The sequence below is a fragment of the Bombina bombina genome, chromosome 6 (genome assembly GCF_027579735.1).
Source record: "Bombina bombina isolate aBomBom1 chromosome 6, aBomBom1.pri, whole genome shotgun sequence".
NCBI lineage: Eukaryota > Metazoa > Chordata > Amphibia > Anura > Bombinatoridae > Bombina > Bombina bombina.
In genome coordinates, this window is record NC_069504.1 from 313,707,285 (window position 1) to 313,724,741 (window position 17,457).

A 17,457-nucleotide genomic window follows, 5' to 3' on the forward strand; every position below is an offset into this window, starting at 1 on the left:
TTTTTTGAGGTCCTGGCCTGTCTTGCTGGGCACCATCTAAGTGCCACTCTCCATGTGAGTACCCATTCATCTGGGATTGTTCTGTGTCCTGTCTGCGTCCCTTGTACAGACGATATTGTTTTATGAAGCGCCTCTCCATCTGTTCCTACAGGTCTTTTCATCTGCATATCGTTCTAAGAGTGCTGCCGTAGGTTACCGTCCATCTTTTTGATTCTGACCTTGTTATATTTGTGCACCTCCTATAGAAGCACCTTGTTCTATACTCTTTTTGTTGCTGTGCAAAGCAGCTTTTCCTAAATTATATGTAACTTTGTTCTCCATTTCAATACATTAAAAGAACTCTCTGTATGTAGAGTTTCCCATTCCAAGGTGCCTCAAATCATAATTATTTTTTCTAATGTTGTGTTTTTTTTATTTTTTTTATTTTTTAAATGACCAGCCCATCAGAAAACTTTTTTTCTCATGATTTTTCACATACTTTTTTTTGGTCCAATTCTTGGAACCCCATTGGGCATGTTTTTAATAGATTAAAAAAATATTGTCTAGTAAGTAAAGTATGAAATGTCCTGTAATAAAATATTATCTGGTGTTGTGTTTTTTTAAACAATTTTTTAAATTTTATTCAGGGCTAGATTAGGAGTGGAGCACAATATTGTGCATAAGCGAGCACAATATTTGCGCTCCCCTCATTAATACCAACACACATAAATGGGTGCTGCTATTACAGGTGTGGGGCAATGCGAACGTGACCTCCCATAGGCTTCAATGGGAGCCTTGTTTTCATGCCGGCAGCCACAGCAAACTACCAGCAAAGGCAATTATTTCTCCACCTCATGATTCTGCCTTTCTACTCTACTAAAAAGTGAAACTCCAGCCAAAAACTAAACGCATTTCATGTTGTGCACACTATGGAAGCTCCCATGATGACTTATGCAGTTCTCCACAATATTTTGGAGAATTGATTTGTATGCATTAGGAGGAAAATTTTAGGTGCACTTTGGAAACAAAAAATAATAAATGAGTTACTAGGCAATTTAAACAAGGCACACAGTAGACGATCTGACAGGAGCAATGCAATTTAACCCTTTTTGGATGCATGAGAGTGAGCAGGTGAGTGCAATTCACCTGGTAGTATTTTACAGATGTATTCCAGAGTTTTTAGATGCATATGAGATTGATAAATATGAGATTACAATTGTGTGCACATTTTTAGGCACAAAACAGAAGAACCTGGCTAATTTGTGTTTGATAAATCAAGGCCTAATTGTGAGCAAGTATGACTGTTCAGATTAAGCAAATTATTTATGTTCTTCATGCATAAAACAATCTACTATTCTTTGAGAGGTTACTGCATGATTATAGGATAAGATATTAGGAACCCAAACCCCAAAAATATTGTCTAGTAAGTAAAGTATTAAATGTCCTGTAATAAAATATTATCTGGTGTTGTGTGGCGCAACTGGGAGCCTCGTTTTCATGCCGCTAGCCACAGCAAATTACCTGGCACAGCGCAGAGGGCAATTCGGGCATTGTTGGGCAGCAATAAATAAATATATATGTTTATGCTTATATATGTATGTGTTTATATATGTGTATAAGCATAAACAAATATATTTATAGAGAAAACACAGTCTCCCATTGACCTCCATGTAAAGGCACTTTAGGTGCTGTTTTTTTTTTTCTAGCACCCCACATCCCCTCACTTTAACCCCTTATAACTGCTTTGTGTAATTTTTTTTTTTAAATGCTCAGATTTATATTTCATATTAATGTACTGTCCTCTTTATTTTGGGGGCAGCTTCTTATTTTTAACTAGAGATCTAACCTAACTTAATTGGGCCTAGCGCAAAATGACAACGCAAGCTCACTGTCACATTAACCAGCCACTTGTAATGGCTGGTTATTTAACATGCACCGTAAACAGGAAAATTGGCCCTTTTATGGGCGCATGTTAAGATAGCGCCTCACTCTAGCCCAATATAAACAAAATTGGAAAGAAACATTAAACATTGGTCATCAAAAGAAAAAAATGTCCACAAGCATAACCAACTCGTCATATGATATAGTAATAAGGAAGCATATAGAAAATAACAAATATAAAGCTAAAATGGTCGCCAATAAAGTTTCACCTATTATGTCCTGAACACTAACTAATTTTATTTTTAAATTGATTAAACTTGCTTTAACATACTCGTCTCATATAAACCTGTAAACAATGGTAATCATACATATGATTAGGTAAAAGATAATTATACCACTCTACTTAAAACAGATATGTAACCCTTTGGTACCATTCCTCCAGGGAAGAAGTGGTTAACTTTTTTCAATATTTTGAAATAGGTAACTTTGCACTATTGATCATAATTTGAAGTAAACCAGAACATAATTTACATGGAATACAATAATATTTATTCATGAGAAAAATAAGTAGGTCAAATGGAAGTTTGAACGCTATCCATCGCCCTCAATCAATAGTCATGTATCCATAATAAAAGGGTCAGTATCATGGCTTTCCCTCCAACACTTAGGATCAGAGTATAAGAAAATATTAACAAGTTTATAGAGGGTGAGATACCATATTGGTAACCCCTTTTGTATTAATTTCTATTAGTCCTGCCAGAGGCGTAACTAAAAACCACAGGGCCCAGGTGCAAGAATCTAAGAAGGGCCCCCCCACCCCCACACTCCCCCCAAAAAAGTGAATTTGATACATATCTTTTTTTTTTTTACATTTAACACAGAAAAAAAAATGTGAATCAGATTACATGTCTGCAAAAGGAGGTACCCTGTGCCCACAGTCTGACCCCCTATTACTGTATATAGTGACACTGTTTAACACACAAGTACTGTATATAGTGAGTCAGTGACACAGTCTGTAATCTGCCGGTGAGATGGCTGGCCTGACCCTACCCACCCCAGTACTTTATAAAGTGACCACAGAAGTCTGTGACATGGTCCAGCCCCCCGTACTGTATATAGTTGTACTGTATAGTGACACTGTTTACCCCCTGCCCCCCCCCATGCTGTAGTAACAAGGTCTTTAATTTGTTGGTTCCACAAACATACACACACACACACACACATACATGCATAAATACACACACAGTCACATAATACATACACACATACACACACACACATAAACACCAATGGGTAAAACAGAAACACTAACCCCTGTAGTCAGAGGTACTAGTGAAGCATCATGTCACACTCACATGATATCAGTGCAGGCAGTGAAAGGTCAATGTTTTTTATTGTAAAAAAAAATATATATTTTTTTTAAGCTGGGCCCCCACCCTTGGGGGCCCAGTCGCAATTGCGACCTCTGCACCCCCTGTAGTTTTGCCCTTGAGTCCTGCAGATGATGTAGGTTTGCCAGTATTTTTAATTATAGGTAGAATACAAAAATGGTGTGCTATCAACAATTTATAGGCAGAGTACAATGTTCCCCTTACAGGTAAAGGTGTGTGACACATGTTCAAAGATTATTAGGGTTTTTTTAAAATTTTTAATGCTGGGGGAGGCATTGGAAATAAACCAATTCATAGTGCATTCCAGTTGGAAGATTCCAAAAAAGAAGAATGAGAGGAGACAGAAGTGAAGTTGACAGTCTTAACTATAATATCCCATTGCTTGAAGGTTTCTATAACAAGAGATGGCACAGTATTCCGTAAGAGACTATGCTACCTTGGAATTCAACAAAGGTCCCCTAAGGGATTAATTTATGATCAACCAAATAAATGCGCCTTGTTCTCCTCTGTGATTGTCTAAGCATGTTTGTCTAGTAGCGAACCTGTGCTATATAAATCAAAGTCTAAAATTTTTTGCACCTTTGAACAGCTGAGCTCAGGCAAACTAAACATAAATATTTACAGTCGTATCAAACTCTGCGCCTTATTTATCACTATAAAAATCTTATTGCACCTGTTTTGATGCCAAAGGAAATTTCAATAAAATTGTATATATTTAATTTTAATTTCTAGCAGCATAAAACGTTTGATGCCTGTTTTGAGGCTAATGGGGAAAATAGTAAAAAAAAATGTTTTAACTGTGCCTTTTCTGGGGCTAATAGGAAATAGTTAAATATTATTTCCCCCCATTTTCCTTACCTTTCTAACTTTATTCATTTATTGAAATCATACCTTTAAAAACTCTGCCTTAGAGTTGTTACTCAGCGTTGACGTTACGTTCTACATAATGCGATTTTCAACTTTCTGTAATAATCCCAGTATTAAGCATTATTATTAATAATAATAATAATAATTTTAGCAACCCGGAAAGTTCCCTGGTCCTTCTGGTGGTATGGTTGCAAGTAGGCAGCAATAAGGCATATAAGCTGGTGATGGTTTCTTTGCTAAAATGAAATCTTTGTTTGATACCATGGTCCAATAAAGGATCCAGACCACACCTAGATAACTATACCCTTGGTACCCTAATGCCCTCCAGCAAGGGCAATTATTTCTTCACCTCATGATTCTGCCTTTCTACTCTACTGAAAGTGAAATTCCAGCCAAAAACTAAATGCATTTCATGTTGTGCACACTATGGAAGCTCCCATGATGACTTATGCAGTTCTCCACAATATTTTGGAGAACTGATTTGTATGCATTAGGAGGAAAATTTTAGGTGCACCTTGGAAACAAGAAATGATAAATGAGTTACTAGGCAATATAAACAAGGTGCACAGTAGACGATCTGACAGGAGCAATATAATTTAACCCTTTTTGGATGCATGAGAGTGAGCAGGTGAGTGCAATTCACCTGGTAGTAATTTACATCTGTATTCCAGAGTTTTTAGATGCATATGAGATTGATAAATATGAGATTACAATTGTGTGCACATATTTAGGCACAAAACAGAAGAACCTGTGAGCAAGGATAAGAACTGTTCAGATTAAGCAAATTATTTATGTTCTTCATGCATAAAACAATCTACTATTCTTTGAGAGGTTACTGCATGATGATAGGATAAGATATTAGGAACCCCAAATCGTCCTTTATCTTTTTGTCTATGTAACATATATGTTTTGCTGCTCCAAATCAAATTGAGAATGTTCTAAGAGTTAATGAGATTAGATTTAGGAAGTGAAATGTACATGTTTGTCAGCTGTTAAAATGACCCCTTTACCATGAATTTTATACTTGTTTCATGTTAAAGTGACAGTCTACACCAGAATTGTTATTGTTTTTAAAGAAAGATAATCGCTTTATTACCCATTCCCTAGTTTTGCATAAGCAACACGGTTATATTAACCCTTTAAGGACACAGCTTTCAGTTTGCTCAATTGTTTTATGACGGAAAAATTCCGTCATATGTCCTTAAGAGGTTAAAGGGATACTGAACCCAAATAGTTTATTTCATGATTCAGATAGAGCATGCAATTTTAAGCAACTTTTCTAATTTACTTAATTTAGAAACGTTTTTGGTTCAGACCCTGGACAGCACTTGTCTATTGGTAGGTGAATGTATCCACCAATCAGTAAGAACAACCCAGGTTGTTAACCAAAAATGGGCTGGCTTCTAAACTTACATTCTTGCTTTTCAAATAAAGATACCAAGAGAATGAAGAAAATTTGATAATAGGAGTAAAATAGAAAGTTGCTTTAAAATGCATGCTCAATCTGAATCACAAAAGAAAAAAATGTGGGTTTAGTGTCCCTTTAATACCCTTTAAGCCTCTGTAAACTGCCCCCTTATTTCAGTTTTTTTGTCACATTTGCATTTTAGCCAATCAGTGCTGACTCCTAGGCAGGGGCGAAACTACAGGGGGTGCAGAGGTTGAAATTGCGACTGGGGCCCAGCTTAAAAAAAAAAAAAAATTGTTTTTTTACAATAAAAAATGTTGACCTGCCACTGCCTGCACTGATATCATGTGAGTGTGACATGATGCTTCCCTAGTGTCTCTGACTACAGGGGTTATTGTTTCTGTTTTACCCATCGGTGTGTATGTGTGTGTGTATGTATGTGACTGTGTGTATTTATGCATGTATGTGTGTGTGTGTGTGTGTGTGTATGTTTGTGGAACCAGCAAATTACAGACCTTGTTACTACAGCATGGGGGGGTGGGGGGTAAACAGTGTCAGTCGATTCAGTACCACTATATACAGTACGGGGGGGCTGGACCATGTCACAGACTACTGTGGTCACTTTACAAAGTACTGGGGCGGGTAGGGTCAGGCCAGCCATCTCACCGGCAGATTACAGACTGTGTCACTGACTCACCATATACGGTACTGGTGGGTTAAACAGTGTCACTATATACAGTAATAGGAGGTCAACCATCTCACAGACTGTGGGCACAGGGTACTTCCTTTTGCAGACATGTAATCTGATTCACATTTTTTTTATGTGTTAAATGTAAAAAAAAAAAAAAAAAAAAAGATATGTATCAAATTCACTTTTTTTTGGGGGGGGGAAGCCTTCATAGATTCTTGCACCTGGGCCCTGTGGTTTCTAGTTACGCCTCTGCTCCTAGGTAACCGCACATGCCTGAGCACAGTGTTATCTATATGAAACACATGAACTAGTGTAGTGTAGTGGTGAAAAACTGTTTAAAATGACATGCCCTATCTGAATCACGAAAGTTTATTTTGGACTAGACTGTCCCTTTAAATGTTTTTGATGCCATTGACTAAGTTCATTTTGACATAATTTAAAAAAAAAAAATGAAGGAATGCAGTACAGTTGGGTCATTCAAAATATAAATCCCCAAATATTTTAGTCATTGTTTCTTAAATTTTAAGTTGGAAAGAGCAATCAAGTGTTTATTTTATGAATGAACACAAAACTACATTTAAGTATTAAATGTATATGTCAGGGATAAAGTGGAATACTTCCTTTCAAACACATAAGGCAGACATCAACAACACTGAACTAATTAATTGTCATGCTGTTATTTTGATTATTATTTTCTACATGTTTACACAATCAAAACGAGCTGATTAATTAAAAAAGCAGTGCTCAAATGGAAGCCAAAAAACCCTGAGCTAAAGGGTTCATGATTCAGATAGAGCATGTTATTTTATTTATAGTATCTCATTTGCTTTGTTATTTTGGTATCCTTTGTTAAAGAGTGTGCCTAGGTAGGCCAGTAGTGCAATGCTGTTCCTTCAGCAAAGGATAACAAGAGAATGAAGCAAATTTGATAATAGAAGTAAATTGGAAAGTTGTTTAAAATTTTATGTTCTATCCAAATCATGAAATAATATTTTGGGGTTTCCTGTCCCTTTAAGAGCTGGGCCAGGTTTCTCTCTGCACCTGTCTAACCCCTCCTGATTGCAATCTATTTTTAAAAACCACCCCTTCACAGGTGTTATAAAATGGGCTGGCATATAAAATTACATTTCTTACTGAAAAAGAAATTCAAGAGAAGGCAGAAATACACTGAAAATAGCATGCCAGTAAAGAGGTGATTTTAATTTCTGCTGTATTTGATTCATGACAGTTTAAAGCTAGCTCCTTATACATAAGTCTCATGTCTTTATAGCAGACACCCTGTCTGCAAAGTCACCTTTCTTCTGCAGAGATGAGCTTCTGAATACAGGAGTACAATAAGCTGCGTCTGACAAAAGGTCACCTCATATAGATAGAGGAAAGGAAATTTCACGCTAAGCTTGTTGGCTTGTGTGAATCAAGCTCTCGGTATTCGGGAGAGCCTTACACAGTTTGTTCCTGTGTCCTACCCTCTATGCCTGTGTTCAGTATCGGCATACGAAGAGGGAGGTGTGTCATCATCCAGCGTTCCTGATTGGCCACACGGAACTTGGTCCGGCTCGAGGATTGGTGTTGTTGCCGTTGTGAGTCTCCCGGGCGACGCTGTGGTCCCGGCCCGCTTGGTTAGGCACGTTCAAGTGCCGCCCTGCTTGTGAGTACCTTTTCTCTCCTTATACTCACCTGTCTGGGTCTATACGTTATCACCCTATTGGCGCCTTCCTGTTTCCCCACTACAGTTTAAAGTTAGTGGGCTAACCCTTTTAGCTTTCAGCTTAAGATTCTATTGAATCAAACATCAATTCGAATTTTAAAATATTTGTCTAAAATATTACACTGTGTCCTAATATCAGCATCAATATTTATCTTTAATACTAATTTCACATATACATACTTTCAAAGTATAATACATAATGTAACAAATGGCACTTACAAATTCTGATGAGTGATCAATGACACAATTATCGAGCAATTTGATTTGTTAGTGATAGTTTATAATGTATATTTAAATCAGATTGACTGATGTCATAAATCATGTGATTATGCATATTCCAATCAAAAGTAGTGAAAAAATTCACTAGTGTATGGGTTATTTAGGAGTTTGCGTCTCTAATTGGTGCGAAAAGTGTTGCGTTAAATATGGCGCAAAGTGGAGAGTGGGACTTGTATTTCTTGGCTTAAACATGGTGCGCATAGATTTTTTCCAAAAAAGAAAAGGAAGTTAGTTATCTTATGTTGTGTATTTATTTCATTTTTATCTCTATCTATTAGTGCGACAAGTTTGGGGTAAAACTTTGCACCAAATATGTAGAAATAAATTATCACCTTGATTTGTAATGAGAGACAAAGTTGTAGCATAATCCATAAGTAGTAATGCATTTTTCATTTTTATCCCTATATCTACTAGTGCACCAAATGTGTAGCAATAATATTGTTTGATTTAGAAAGGGTATACAATTTTAATAAAGTTTCTAATTTACTTTTATTATGTAATATGCGTCATTCTCTTGCAGCATCGAACATTAGCTTTCTGTGTTTTCAGACTCCCATTGAGTTCTATGGCATCTGTGACCTGAAGGGTGGCGGATTAAAAACCAGGTATGCTGAGTCGGAAAAGACGCAAGCGTAACTATAGAAATTTTTATAACTTCGTGAGAGCTTCAAATAGTGTTGAATAGGAGGACAAATTAACACAATTCCACTCAAATTCCACTGGTTTTCAACTCGCATTGATGTGCGTTGGATTGAGATTGCATCGTATTTTACGTCACAAATTTCAACATTTACCGATCTTTACGCTTTGATAACTACGGCGGATCTATCTCGTGACAATTACGAAGCAGAATTCCAGCGTATTTTCAGTTGACGCTTTGATAAATAGGCCTCTAGGTGTTATTTTTATTATGTACTTGTTAATTATGTCATTCTACTGCATTGAGTGGTCCTTTAACAGGAATAGTGGATTCAGATACATAAGAAAAAACAGAATTTATGCTTACCTGATAAATTACTTTCTCCAACGGTGTGTCCGGTCCACGGCGTCATCCATTACTTGTGGGAAATGTTCTCCCCCACAGGGAAAGGCAAGGAGAGCACACAGCAAGAGCTGTCCATATAGCTCCCCCTCTGGCTCCGCCCCCCAGTCATTCGACCGACGGTTAGGAGAAAAAGGAGAAACTATAGGGTGCCGTGGTGACTGTAGTGTATAAAGAAAAAATTTTCAACCTGATTAAAAAAAACCAGGGCGGGCCGTGGACCGGACACACCGTTGGAGAAAGTAATTTATCAGGTAAGCATAAATTCTGTTTTCTCCAACATTGGTGTGTCCGGTCCACGGCGTCATCCATTACTTGTGGGAACCAATACCAAAGCTTTAGGACACGGATGAAGGGAGGGAGCAAATCGGGTTACCTAAACGGAAGGCACCACGGCTTGCAAAACCTAAAATAGCCTCCGAAGAAGCGAAAGTATCAAATTTGTAGAATTTGGCAAAAGTGTGCAGAGAAGACCAAGTCGCTGCCTTACATATCTGGTCAACAGAAGCCTCGTTCATGTAGGCCCATGTGGAAGCCACATCCCTAGTAGAGTGAGCTGTGATACGGTCAGGAGGCTGCCATCCGGCAGTCTCATAAGCCAAGTGGATAATGCTTTTCAGCCAGAAAGAGAGAGAGGTAGCAGTAGCTTTTTGACCTCTCCTCTTACCAGAGTAAACGACAAACAAGGATGAGGTTTGTCTAAAATCTTTTGTTGCTTCTAAATAGAACTTTAAAGCACGAACAACATCTAAATTGTGTAATAAACGTTCCTTCTTTGAAACTGGATTCAGACACAAAGAAGGAACAACTATTTCCTGGTTGATGTTCTTGTTGGAAACAACTTTTGGAAGAAAACCAGGCTTAGTACGCAAAACAACCTTATCTGAATGGAACACCAGATAGGGTGGGTCACACTGCAAGGCAGATAATTCAGAAACTCTTCTAGCAGAAGAAATAGCAACCAAAAACAGAACTTTCCAAGATAGTAACTTAATATCTATGGAATGTAAAGGTTCAAACGGAACCCCTTGAAGAACTGAAAGAACTAAATTTAGACTTCAAGGAGGAGTCATGGGTCTGTAAACAGGCTTGATTCTAACCAAAGCCTGAACAAAAGCTTGTACATCTGGCAAAGCTGCCAGTCGTTTGTGCAACAAGACGGATAATGCAGAAATCTGTCCTTTTAGAGAACTAGCTGACAATCCTTTATCCAAACCTTCTTGGAGAAAGGAGAGAATCTTTGGAATTTTAATCTTACTCCAGGAGAATCCTTTGGATTCACACCAACAGATATATTTTTTCCATATTTTATGGTAAATCTTTCTAGTCACAGGTTTTCTGGCTTGGACCAGAGTATCAATCACAGAATTTGAAAACCCACGCTTGGATAAAATCAAGCGTTCAATTTCCAAGCAGTCAGCTGCAGAGAAACTAGATTGGGATGTTCGAATGGACCTTGTACTAGAAGGTCCTGTCTCAAAGGTAGCTTCCATGGTGGAGCCGATGACATATTCACCAGGTCTGCATACCAAGTCCTGCGTGGCCATGCAGGAGCTATCATAATCACCGAGGCCTTCTCCTGTTTGATCCTGGCTATGAGCCTGGGGAGGAGAGGAAACGGTGGAAACACATATGCTAGGTTGAACGACCAAGGCGCCACTAATGCATCCACTAGAGTCGCCTTGGGATCCCTGGATCTGGACCCGTAGCAAGGAATCTTGAAGTTCTGACGGGACGCCATTAGATCCATGTCTGGAATGCCCCATAATTGGGTTAACTGAGCAAAGACCTCCGGATGGAGTTCCCACTCCCCCGGATGGAAATTCTGACGACTCAAATAGTCCGCCTCCCAGTTGTCTACTCCTGGGATGTGAATAGCAGATAGATGGCAGGAGAGATTCTCTGCCCATTGGATTATCTTGGTTACTTCCTTCATCGCTAGGGAACTCTTTGTTCCCCCCTGATGATTGATGTACGCAACAGTCGTTATGTTGTCCGACTGAAATCTTATGAACCTGGCTTCCGCTAGCTGAGGCCAAGCCAGGAGCGCATTGAATATAGCTCTTAGTTCCAAAATGTTTATCGGGAGAAGCGACTCTTCCTGCGACCATAGGCCCTGAGCTTTCAGAGAGTCCCAGACCGCGCCCCACCCCAAGAGGCTAGCGTCGGTCGTTACGATGACCCACTCCGGTCTGCGGAAACTCATTCCCTGAGACAGGTGATCCTGGGTCAACCACCAGAGAAGTGAGTCCCTGGTTACCTGGTCTACTTGAATTTGGGGAGACAAGTCTGTATAGTCCCCATTCCACTGATTGAGCATGCACAGCTGTAATGGTCTTAGATGAATTCGAGCAAAAGGAACCACATCCATTGCTGCGACCATTAGTCCTATTACTTCCATGCATTGAGCTATGGAGGGTTGAGGAATAGAGTGAAGAACTCGACAAGCTTTTAGAAGCTTTGTCTTTCTGACGTCTGTGAGAAAGATCTTCATTTCCACAGAATCTATTATTGTTCCCAGAAAGGGAACCCTTGTGGACGGTGACAGTGAACTTTTTTCTATGTTCACCTTCCACCCGTGAGATCTGAGAAAAGCCAACACAATGTCTGTATGAGCCCTCGCTTTGGAAAAAGACGACGCTTGGATTAGGATGTCGTCTAGATAAGGTGCTACAGCGATGCCCCTCTGTCTTAGGACCGCTAGAAGGGACCCTAGCACCTTTGTTAAAATTCTGGGAGGGGTGGCTAAACCGAATGGAAGAGCCACAAACTGGTAATGTTTGTCCAGAAAGGCGAACCTCAGGAACTGATGATGAGATTTGTGGATTGGTATATGCAGATAAGCATCCTTTAGATCCACGGTAGTCAAAAATTGACCCTGCTGGATTGTTGGTAAGATTGTCCGAATGGTTTCCATCTTGAAGGATGGAACTCTGAGGAACTTGTTTAATATCTTTAAATCCAGAATTGGCCTGAAAGTTCCCTCTTTTTTGGGAACCACAAACAGGTTTGAGTAAAACCCTAGACCTTGTTCCCCGGAGGGGACTGGGTTTATCACTCCCATCTTTGATAGGTCTCTTACACAATGTAAGAATGCCTGTTTCTTTATCTGGTCTGAAGATAAGCGAGACAGGTGGAACCTTCCCTTTGGAGGAAGTCCCTTGAATTCTAACAGGTATCCCTTGGAAACTATCTCTAGTGCCCAGGGATCCAGAACATCTCTTGCCCAAGCCTGAGCGAAGAGAGATAGTCTGCCCCCTACCAGATCCGGTCCCGGATCGGGGGCTACCCCTTCATGCTGTCTTGGTAGCAGCAGCAGGTTTCTTGGTTTGTTTACCCTTGTTCCAGCCTTGCATGGGCTTCCAAGCGGGTTTGGGCTGGGCCGCGTTACCTTCTTGTCTAGCGGCAGTGGAGTTATTAGCCGGTCCGTTCCTGAAATTGCGAAAGGAACGAAAATTAGACTTGTTCTTAGCCTTAAAAGACCTATCCTGTGAGAGGGCATGGCCCTTACCCCAGTGATGTCTGAAATAATTTCCTTCAATTCCGGCCCAAAAAGGGTCTTACCCTTGAAAGGAATATTCAGTAACTTAGTCTTGGATGACACATCTGCCGACCAGGATTTTAGCCAAAGCGCTCTCCGCGCTACTATAGCAAAACCTGAGTTTTTCGCCGCCAATTTCGTTATTTGAAAGGCGGCATCCAATATAAAGGAATTAGCTAACTTTAATGCGTGAATTCTGTCCATGACTTCTTCATAGGAAGTCTCTTTCTGGAGCGACCTTTCTAGTTCTTCGAACCAAAAGGACGCCGCTGAAGTGACAGTAATAAAACACGTAGCTGGTTGAAGGATGAACCCTTGCTGAACAAAAATCTTTTTAAGCAATCTTTCCAATTTTTTATCCATAGGATCTTTGAAAGCGCAGCTGTCCTCTATAGGAATAGTTGTGCGCTTCGCTAGTGTTGAAACAGCTCCCTCAACCTTCGGGACCGTTTGCCATACGTCCCTTCTAGGGTCTACTATGGGAAACATTTTCTTAAATATAGGAGGTGGGGCAAAGGGTACACCTGGCTTCTCCCACTCCTTTTCCACTATGTTCACTACCCTCTTAGGTATTGGAAAAGCGTTGTCGTGCACTGGGACCTCTAAAAATGTGTCCAATTTGCACAACTTCTCTGGTACTACCATGGAATCACAGTCATCCAGAGTAGCTAATACCTCCTTAAGCAAAGCGCAGAGATGTTCTAGCTTAAACTTAAATGCCACTAGATCAGGTTCTGCCTGTTGAGAAATTTTTCCTGAGTCTGAAATTTCACCCTCAGACAGCCCTTCCCTCACAGCCAATTCCGATTGATGTGAGGGTAAAATAGATAAGGCATCGTCAGCGTCTGATTGTTCATCCTTTTTATCTGTATTTAAAACTGAACAATCATGCTTTCTCTGAAAAGCTGGCAGTTTGGATAAAAGATTTGCTATAGAATTATCCACTACTGCTGATAATTGTTGCATAGAAATAAGCACTGGCGCGCTAGGTGTCGCCTGCGCGGACAAAGCTGGTGTAGACACAGAAGGAGAGGATGTAGAGCTATCCCCACTACCTTCATTAGATAAATCATCTTGGGCAACATTATGAAAAATAACAGAGCTGTCCTGATTTTGTTTGGACGCTATGGCGCAATTATCACAAACACTCGAAGGGGGAACCACATTTGTCTCTATACACACAGAACATAGGTTATCTGATGGAACAGACATGTTAAACAGATTTAGGCAGGCAAACAATGCAATAAAAACGATTTTAAACAAAAACGTTACTGTCTCTTTAAATAATAAAATGACACATTTATTTCTGAATGTTCAAAAAACTATGAAGGCAATATCCGATTTTTCTGAAATTTGGACCCCAGTGTCTTAATGCTTAGAAAGTATTGCACAGCAAATATGGAGACTCTAGCTCTTAAAACAAGCAAACCGGAGCTAATTGTTGGATTTAACCGTTTTTATACACCACAATCCCAGCTACAGCCTTGCTGCAGCTTTTTACCTTCCTTAGGGGTCACCATTCACAGAAAAAAGCCTTTTGGAGTCACTTTCTGAGCCACAGGACCCTCTCACATGAATCTGCATGCACTGCCTTGAAATTCAACTGCGCAGCTGAAGTGCCAAAATGAGGCTTCCTCCCTCAGCACACTAGAGTGAAGGGGCCTTCCTGACTAGATTTAGGTGTCTAAAACAAGCCAGATCAATAAAAAAACGTTCCCAAGTGTATGTGAGCTTATAAAATATTTCAAATGGTATAATATTGTAATAAAAAAACAATCGATTTAGCCCCTAACAGTGTCTACCAGCATAAAAAAACAAAAAGGGGAAGCCTGTTATCTTTTTTGCTGAGGTGAAAGAAAAATGGCTTACCGTTTCCCCTGAGGGGAAAAATGACTGTCATCTAGCATTAGCCTGTGTTGTTAGAAGGAGACTAGTCATACCTGAAGCAGATGAGTCTGCAAACTGTTACCCCCAACTGAAGTTCTCTTGTTTCAACAGTCCTGCGTGGTAACAGTAATGGATTTTAGTTACTTGTGCTAAAATCATAGCCCTCTTAAACAGAAATCTTCATCACTTTTCTGTTATAGAGTAAATAGTACAAGCCAGCACTATTTTAAAATAACAAACTCTTGATAGAAGAATAAAAAACTACAACTAACACCACAAACTCCTCGCCATCCCCGTTGTAGATGCTACTTGTTCAGAGCGGCAAGGAGAATGACTGGGGGGCGGAGCCAGAGGGGGAGCTATATGGACAGCTCTTGCTGTGTGCTCTCCTTGCCTTTCCCTGTGGGGGAGAACATTTCCCACAAGTAATGGATGACGACGTGGACCGGACACACCAATGTTGGAGAAAAGGTGTAAACCCAGGCGCCAAACCTAACGGAGGCTAAGGTATTAAGACTGCGTGCTACAATAAATGTAATAATATGATATTTAATACATTAAATTAACACAATAACATGCTAAATCAGTACATAAAACAGATGTCATGAATCCATGCGATGTAGATGGTGCAATAAAAAAACTTGATACACAATAAAAACTTGATATACGATAAAACAAGATAATTGTTAAAAACAAAGGTAATAGTCAATAATGAATGCAAGAGATAGCAAGAGAATGAAGAAAAATTGATACTAGAAGTAAATTAGAAAGTTGCTTAAAATCTCATGCTGTATCTGAATCATGAAAGAAAAAAAATTGGGTTCAGTGTCCCTTTAAGTAATTTTTTAGTAATTTTCCATTTAGCTTATTAAAAATGCATATTCCTTTTAGTAAGCAATAAGAAAGTTTGCCTTGTGAGCCCTACCAGACAGGGCCAGATTTATAGTTAGGCAGAGTAGGCATGTGCCTTCATATATATATAAATACCAGTCAGCTTAAAATTACCTTCCTGAAACCACCCTAGTGAGAGCTGGAAAAAATGGTAACAACTAGTTCCTGTTCATCTAAAGGACCTCTTATGTCGGAGCTAGATACTTCCTGCACTTTCTATCATTTGTTAGCAGCAGTCATATACCTACTCTGAAATCACAGGTGCAGACATCCCAACCTGCAAAAGCTCATTTCAGGGAGGTGGCTTCACCCGCTACTGCGCCACCACCACCCCCTCCCTCCCAGTTATATATTGGACACCTTGAAACCTTAAATAAGATAGAGATGTATCATTAAAGTAGCTTCCCACTAAAGTCACATTAAAAAAAGTAGCTTTATTGCACAACCCCATACAACAAACCTATTTTCCAGTGATCGTACGCTTGTTGAATGCTTAAATATTTTAGAATACAAAGTTTAATTACATGCAGTAAATAAGGTAGTATTTGTGTTTTATTTTATTAAAATCAGTGGGGGCTTTTTTGTTACTGATACATGCTTTAAGGGTTTTATAACGTCCCAGCAACTAAAGGCATTCCTTAAAGAAGCAATTTTCTGGATTTGGGCCACATTGGATCATGGTACTTGGAGTTTCAGGGAGATTGCATTCCATTTGCAGGCATCAGGAAGCCGCTATTACAATCAGGGAGACTCCCTGAACTTCAGGGAGAGTTGGGATGTCTGCAGGTGGCTTAGGTAGATAGGTACTAGCTACTACCTGCAATATGGTGGCCTCATATAGGTAACTATAAACACATTATTATTTATAATAAGTCATTTAAAAATAATCTATGTTCTAATTCTAATAGGCTCTGCACCATATTATTGAACTATAAGTACTACTCTGTTTGTAGTGTATACTGTTTCTGTTTGTTTAATTTAATATATACAACAAGTATTGTTCTAATAGGCTCGGCACTATATTATTAAAATTATATGTTAAAGAAAATATATATTTTTTGCCCACACAAATAGAAGTCTGTAACTATAAGCAAGCACAGCTGTGTTTCTAGTTGGTTATGTGTCTGTATAATTTAAAATATAAAAATAATTTATGTTCTAATATGGCATGCACCATAATTTTGATGCTATTATATGTTAAAAAAATATCATATAATTTTTTTTTGTAGCCCCACATATAGAAGTTTGTAACTATAAGCACAGCTGTAATTCTAGTTGGCAATGTATCTGTATAATTTAATATAGCTGTATTCTTCTTACACTAAATACAGGATTTACATTGCACCTTCTCATACCCTTACCCCTGATGAATGTATGGGACCCAGGGAGGTGCTGTTATTTTACTGCCGTCAGCCATCTTAGTTAAAGGGACAGTCAACACCAGAATTTTTGTTGTTTAAAAAGATAGATAATCCCTTTTATACCCATTCCCCAGTTTTTTCATAACCAACACAGTTATAATAATACACATTTTACCTCTGTAATTACCTTGTATCTAAGCCTCTGCAAACTGCCCCCTTATTTTAGTACTTTTCACAGACTTGCATTTTATCCAGTCAGTGCTAACTCCTAGGTAACTTCACATGCGTGAGCTCAATGTTATCTGTATGACACACTTAAACTAAGGCCCTCTAGTGGTCAAAATGAATTAAGATGGGGGGGCGGAGCCTACAGCTGTTGCGGATGGTCATGTTTGTGAGGAGCTCCTGACTCTATCAGGACTTTTAGAGACTATTTCTCATTTAAATTTGGTTTGACAAGGCTGAGTTTGAAGGTGAGGTGTCCTGAGACACCCCAGAGCTGTCTGTGAGTTCTTTTTGCGAAGATAGACT